This window comes from Mirounga leonina, unplaced genomic scaffold, assembly GCF_011800145.1.
Source record: "Mirounga leonina isolate KUSES-001 unplaced genomic scaffold, KU_Mleo_1.0 Mir_125, whole genome shotgun sequence".
Lineage (NCBI taxonomy): Eukaryota > Metazoa > Chordata > Mammalia > Carnivora > Phocidae > Mirounga > Mirounga leonina.
Window position 1 is genome coordinate 6617902 of NW_023270305.1, and position 7709 is coordinate 6625610.

General features: G+C 42.1%; 1 long non-coding RNA gene across 1 annotated transcript in view; it reads left to right on the forward strand.

Annotated features, from left to right (window-relative positions):
- The window catches only part of LOC118007614, a 97552-nt gene extending 91064 nt beyond the window's left edge, over nt 1-6488 (forward strand). Inside the window, exon 5 of the long non-coding RNA XR_004678439.1 lies at nt 6445-6488. This is a non-coding gene — a long non-coding RNA (uncharacterized LOC118007614). The remainder of the gene's footprint in view (nt 1-6444) is intronic.
- The last annotated feature ends 1221 nt before the right edge of the window (nt 6489-7709 follow it).

Genomic DNA, 7709 nt, shown 5'->3' on the forward strand with positions numbered 1-7709 from the left:
TCCCTCTCTTTCTCTCTCTCTCTCCCTCTCTTTCTCTCTCTCTCTCCATCTCTTTCTCTCTCTCTCTCCCTCTCTTTCTCTCTCTCTCTCCAAGCTGGCACAAAGAAGTCATGTGAGGACAAAGTGAGAAGACAGCCTACAAGTCAGGAAGAGAAGCTTCACTAAACATTGAATTTTCTGGTACCTTGATCTTGAACTTCCAGCCTCCAGAACTGTGATAAAATAAATCTCTATTGGGGCACCTGGGTGACGCAGTCGGTTAAGTGTCTGACTCTTGATTTCAGCTCAGGTCATGATCTCAGGATCATGAGATCAAGCCCCACATCAGGCGCTCCACTCAGTGAGGAGTCTGCTTGTCCCTCTCCCTCCACCTCTGCCCCGCCAAAATAAATAAATAAATAAATAAATAAATAAATAAATAAATAATAAATAAATAAAAGCTTAAAAAAATAATTCTCTATTGTTTAAGACACTCAGTTTTTGGTCTTCTATTAGGACAGCCCAAGCTGACTTATACACATAGGTAAAGAAGAGTGGATCTCTTGGCTAATCATATTTGATTCTTTCACTGCTTTTTAGCTGCCCAAACCAGCCTTATGGAAGCTGACCCAAACTATTTTAAGAAAAAAATCTATATAAGAAAATGCCAGTAATTTGGACCCCACTCATTCCGAATTTGGGCCAATTCACATGGGCTAGGCTAACATGGCACTTGAAAAAGAGGTTGGCAGTTTTGGGAAATGCTATGCAAATTAATACAGTACACAGTATTAGATGGGTCAAGGAGACACTGGACAAACTCCCCTAGGTTGGTTTTTTTACTGGTTATGTGCCCATTAATGTAAATTTAACATGGTAAGGCCTCAATTTTCTCAGCTATATAAAATTTTGACTGGTAGTATTGACCTCACAGAGATGTGTGAGGATTAAATGGGATGATGCATGCAACAAAATTTTCACTATTTCTTGTGTGTCATAAACACCCAAAAGATGATAGTTGCCTTTATTTGGAAATGCTCGTACTTGCTGAAGCAATCAAAAGAGCAAATGCAAATTATTTTCTATTTCTTAAGTTTGGCATATAAAAGACCTAAGCTGCTAAGACCAAACATACAAATCCTCACTAATCTAACTTACTCATAGAGAAACCTGGGAAATCATGACAAGCTAATAAAGATTCTGGAATTCAGGCTTCAGGGCTGTCAGTCTTGCCCCAGTCCACACATATCAGTGATGCTCACCAGTATGGCTTTTAGTCTTCCAACATAAGGATTTCTATTGTGCTTAAAATCATTGCTATTCTTTTCCCTGTACTGGGACACCTACCTAATAGGTGGGGAGGAAATGATGAAGACTTTGGAACCAAGAGTCATGGAGTACAATCTGATTCTGCTATTCACTGGTCTACCACAGAGTAGGCTATTAGGAATATGTACTGAATGATGAATAAATGGATGAATGGATGAATAAGAGGATTGTCATAAAGATTAAATGGGATAAAAAATTAAAACATCTTTAAGAAGCGCTTGACACATACTAAATGCATAGGAATTCTTTCCTCTCTTTGAGTTCAATCAACATTCCCTGAGCACCAGAAATATGCAGACAGTATGCAAGGTGCTAGATTTCCATGATGACAGTGGGACACCAGGACAATTAATTGACATGATTTTCCCAAAAAACAGCTAAAATGGTGGTGAAGGAAGAGGAAGTAAATTATGTTAGTCCATTCAATAATTGTCCTTTGCCTTGGTCTTTTGAGTCAGATACAATGGATTACTATTATTTTTGATAAAGTTCAAACAGCTTTTGTGTATCTCTGTGTTCAGGATTACATTTCACTCTTGACAAAATATGATTTCCTAGTTCTATGAAAATATAACTGAAGGCTTTTCTTCAACATTGTCTAGATCTTTAAAATACCATTTACAGATACTCACTTTTCCTTTCAAAATACGTGACTTGTTCTGTTACACGTGGGATTGTCAGTCCTGCAGAATCTATGAGTGATTCAGAAGGAAGTGTTTTCACTAATTTCATATTTATTTCTATTGATTTTTTTGAAAGAACGACACTGCCAGAACAACTCAAAATTCGATTTTGTATGACCTGGAAGGGCACTGTACATGAAATGGTAATTGAGTGCAAATTACTTTATCAAACATTTATTGAGCACCTGCTACATGCCAGGCCCTGTATTAAGGGCTGTGGGATATCCAAAGATAAGCAAGAAATTGCCCTCTTACTGGACGTCCAAAACCCATTAACACAGAATGACAAACCTACAAATGTCTACTCTTCGAGATAGCATAAGGGCCAGTAAAGTCTCATGATGTAGGGGGAGCATGATGCAGAGGTTAGAAAATGTACTTTCTGTGCACCTTCACAAAGCAGAACTAGGAAAATGTCAACCAGGTGAGTTTTTTTGGCAAAAAATAATTTAACCGCAGAGACAGCTTTCTTTTTTTTTTTTCTAAGATTTAATTTAATTTATTTATTTGTCAGAGAGAGAGAGCAAGAGAGCACATAAGCGGGGGGAGAGGAGCAGCATGCAGAGGGAGAAGCAGACTCCCCACTGAGCAGGGAGCCTGATGCGGGGCTCGATCCCAGGACCCTAGGATCATGACCTGAGCCGAAGGCAGACGCTTAATGACTGAGCCACCCAGGCATCCCCAGAGATAGCTTTCTTAATAGGCAGATAGAATGAATGATGAATTTATCTTCTCAATTTCCCCCCAAAAGTTTTATCTACCAGATAGGAGTTCTGGGTTGCAAGGCACGGAGAATCTCAAAGTAGCTCAAGCAAAGGAGAGAATTTGTGACTAATGTAGATGGAAAGCCCAGTGGTGGATCTGGTTCAGGCTATGTTCTCAGAGGTGCATTTTCTCCATTGTGTGGCTCTGACTCCTGTCATGTACCCATCCTCAGGGAGGCTCTCCCTCTGTGAGTGGAAGTTGGCTGTAGGACTTGCAGGCCTTTCATCCCCCTACCTCTAGCTTCAAGCCTGGGGGGAAGGTTAAGGGTGTCTTCTCCAGAACCCTCAGCAAAGTTTTAGTGGTGTCTTGTGGCTCTGATTCAGCGTTTGAGCCATCTCTAAACCAATCACTATGGCCAGGGGAATGCAGGACCCTGATTGGCTCTGGTCATTGAGGAGCAACTGCTAGAGCTGAGAGTAGAATCAACTCCATCCATACTGCATAGGCCCAGAGCTGGCCAGATTCTGGTGCACTTTACCAAAAGAAGGGTAAAGGAGTTTGGATGGCAAAGAGTATATTTTATCTAACTAGGCAGACCAATTAATGAAGAATGTATTAGAAGTGGTGATTGGAACAAAAAGTGATAATTTTTCCAAATTATTTTTTTATTCTTTTTTTTTTTTAAGATTTATTTATTTATTTGAGAGAGAGAGAATGAGGGAGAGAGAGAGAGAGAGCACGTGAGAGGGGAGAGGGCCAGAGGGAGAAGCAGACTCTCCGCCGAGGAGGGAGCCCGATGCGGGGCTCGATCCCGGGACTCCAGGATCATGACCTGAGCCGAAGGCAGTCGCTTAACCGACTGAGCCACCCAGGCGCCCCCAAATTATTTTTAAATTAAAATGTGACTGGTGTACTGTGCTGGGGTTCCCCATCTTTGGTTTTCAAAAATAAAACACCTTCTCCACATCCTAATGTGTTAGACATACACTGAGGCCTCATGTGGCCCAGAACCGTTTAGATATTTGGGTGAAATGACATCGTCTCTACTCTCAACAGCTTGCCGGCCTCTGAAATAAACAGGAAACACAGAATCAGAAGTGTCCAGGGATCCTGCTTTTCTCTTTTTGAAAAGGGTTTCCTTTTCATTCAATCTGAATGAATAGTTAGTAAGTTGGGAAATAGACTCCATAAGTCAATACAGAAACTGATATTGGATTGCATTAGTTGCCTGTGATAGATGAGCTCTTCAACATATCAAGACAATGTCTACCTCGAAAGCAGCTGCCGAAGTGATACTCTTAAAATAGGGATGTAATCAGGGATTTGCTCCTGTGGTCAATTCCAAATTCCTGGCATGGTTCTCAATGGTGGGCTTATTCTCCACCACTTCCAGTTCCAACACTTGGTATTTCAGATCCAGTGCACTCCTCAGGCCTCATGGAAGCTTTCTAAGTCATTGCACATGGTGACTCCTCTGTTGTATTTTCTACGTACCTCAAGTAGCAGGTCAGATGTCACTTCCTATCTGAAGAGTTCTTCTCTGATCTTTCAGAGCATTGTATAAATCTTCTGTCTCTGTTGAGCACTCATTACATGGCATTGTAGTGGGTTTTTGTTTTTGTTTTTGTTTTTGCCCATCTCCCACACCTTGGGACTGTGAGCATCTTGGGAGGAAGTTTGGAATCTGCTGATTCCCTGGGAGGTGGCATCTGGTATCTAACGGAGCCCTCCAGGGATAAGGCTTTTATTTCCTGTAACACCTCAGACTCATTGCTGGACAACATTCATGTTAGAAAGTTCTCTATACTGAGCTGAAACCTGTTTCCTCTCTGTGACTTTTACTCATTGATTCTGAGGGCCTTCTGGAGTCATGAGAATAAGTCAACTCTGTTTGGGCCCCTGACCGCCCTTCCCTCATTGTTGAGACAGCTGTCGTAGGTCTCTGAGCCTCTTCTTTGGATTAAACAGCCTAAACTCCTTCGAGCATCCCTCTCAGTTCTCAGAGGCTGATCCCTCACCATTCAGATCATCGTGCTTAAAACACACCCCAGTGTGCCTCTGTCAAGTTCCCTCGAAAGAGGGGGTGGGGGAGTATCTGGAGCAGACAGACCCAGGAAACCATGGCCCCCCTTGAGCAGGGCATTGCTTTTCTTCTCTTGCTGCCTAACGACTCAACAATTTTAGGTTTTTTTCAGATCTAGAATCCTGCTGGCTCAGGTTGTGCTTGTGGTCAGTCGATACTTGAAATATTTCACAACTTAAAATAAAAATACCTTTAAAGACCCTCTGTCAATCTAAGTCACCCCTTCTTGCACTTAGGCAATTCATTTTTTAACCCTCAATGGCAGTGTCCACATTTATCCATATTGCTCTCCATCCTGAAATACCACAACCCTCCCATTCAGCCTTTCATAGAGGAGCGACTGCAAGTAACGATCACGGGCTGAGCTATTGAATCAGGAGCGCCCTGGTGCACCCATTTAACCTTGCACTCCCTGGCCTTCGCTACTTGGCCAGCTGACGACTGGCTTGGAAGCCTATGCTGTCAACCAGCCTCAACTTCCAAAGCTATCACTGCCCTAGGGAGCCCCTTGGTTCCCTATTTAGAAGAGGTACATTAGGATTCTGTACATGGTCGGTGCTCAATGTATGCTAAGTGAAGACTGGGTTTCATGTGATGACTCTATCAGAAAAAAAGGAAGTGAATAACAAATAGTAGAGAAATGAGGCTCTACCAAATAAGTGCCCAAAACATCAGACAGTGAGACTATTTCTAGTTCAAGAGAACTTGAGGAAAGAGGCTTTAGAGGGAAGAATGTGCTGCTTAGTTAAGTAAGGAGAACTTGATTTCAAATGCAAAACTGCCAAAATAAGCTGGGTAAGAAAGGATCATGTTAAGAATTTTAAAAAGAGAAGTACCTTCTTTGATTTGGTCAGACTCCCTAATCGAGATGTCAAGCCCAGTGGGGAGACTGTACTGTTTTGAGATGTGTCACTTTGGGTTGGAAAGTCCTGGAGAGAGGTCAACTCTTCCTCACTCCACACCCCAGACCTTTCAGAGCTACGTTAGGCTAAGCAGGTGTACTAGCCCTGCCAATGGATAACTCGGTCTTTCCTAAATTCTCTACAAGAAGTGCCACCACATCGTTGCTGTTATGGATTGAAAGTTTGAGCCCCCCCGCCCAAAACAGAATTCTTAGGTTGAAATCCTAACCCCCAGTATGATGTATGAAAAGGTGGGGCCTTTGGGAGGTAATGAGGTTATGAGTGTGGGGCCCATGTGTCTATGAAGGATTAGTATCTTTATAAAAGAGACTTCAAAAAATGTCTCCACTCTCCACCCTGTGAGGATCGAAGGAGAAGATAGCCATCTGCAAACCAGAGGAAGGGGGTTCTCACCAGAATCCAATCATGGTGGCACCTTTATCTTGAACTGCCAGTCTCCAGAGCTGTGAGAAATACGTTTCTATTGTCCATAAGCCGCCCAGTCTATGATATAATTTGTTACAGCCGCCAGAATGGACTCAGACACTTGTGTTGAACATAAAGCTGATCATCAGGCATTGTGGATTTGGGTAGCCCACCATACTGTACTCAGCCTTGCTGCTCTTGGAGAGTATTGAGGATTCTTGTCCCCTGCTATACTCTCACTTGTATTGTTTTAACTATTAGAGGGATACCCCAGCCAAAGCTAGAATTAGAAACGAATAATGTTTCTGCCTCCTTCTGTCCTTTCTTTTTCCACAAGGGTTTGCTGAGTGCTCACGAGAGCCCCCAAACTGACTTCACCCCGGGACAATCAGGGTGAGTTAAATACAATCTCAGAATAATTTTAATGTACAGTAAATATAGCTGCAAAAGTATATAGCAGGTACCAATTGAGAGCATCTGTTGGGTCAAAGATGGGGGGAGAGGCACTGTTGGAGGCAGGAATCATGTGCGGCGCATCTCAAATGGTGGGCGTGAACATGATTAAGGGATATGGGCACCCATATGACTGTCCTCCAAATGCTGGCTCCACATAACTTCTGGAATATGCTGTCACTAAGTATGCTATTTCTCAAAAGCATCTCACTCCTGGGCATTGGAACAAATACACGGTTCTTGAATATAATGCGTCTCAAAGAATTACTTCATATCTTGTCAGCAACAAAAATGTAATAATTCTGTGCTTTAAAGAATGAACTGAAGGTGATACAGTGACAGAAAGATTTAAAAAACTCCACCCAGGGGCGCCTGGGTGGCTCAGTTGGCTAAGCGACTGCCTTCGGCTCAGGTCATGATCCTGGAGTCCCGGGATCGAGTCCCGCATCGGGCTCCCTGCTCGGCAGGGAGTCTGCTTCTCCCTCTGACCCTCCCCCCTCTCATGTGCTCGCTCTCTCGTTCTGTCTCAAATAAATAAATAAAATCTTTAAAAAAAATAAAAATAAAAATAAAATAAAAAACTCCACCCAAATGGATAAAAACCGCACATGAGAAAAAGAGTATATTTAGGTAGCAAAATCATTCAGGAGCAATTTGTCAAATATTAAATGATGCCGAGAAAAGAACCCACTTGCCGTATTCTTTGAAATTTGAAGATGTAGCTTCATATGCTTTATGGAACTTAAACTATTTGAATAAAAATGAAATATCTCCAGGCTAGAAATGATAGAGCTCCAGTCTGCTTCAATTTCCTTAGGACTACAGTGCAGATGGAAAAGGAGGAGATTCAAAAGGCAGAGTTTTTTGGTTTATGTTTCCTGCTGGGTCAGATGTGGAGAGGAAAACTAAGGGAAGAGAACACGGAGCAGTTTTGCTTGAGGAAAAAAGGTAAAACTTGAAGTGTGTGACAAGATATTTTCTCCTGGAGATTAGCAGTTATATTCTTTGTAATCTCTCTCTCCTTTTTTTTTTAATTTTTCCCTAAATTGAGCAAGTCACTTCCTCAAGGGCAGGATTTAAATTACACAGCTTTTTAAAAGAAATCTTGACTTAACTTGTCTGATACTGCTAGGACTTCGTTGATAACGT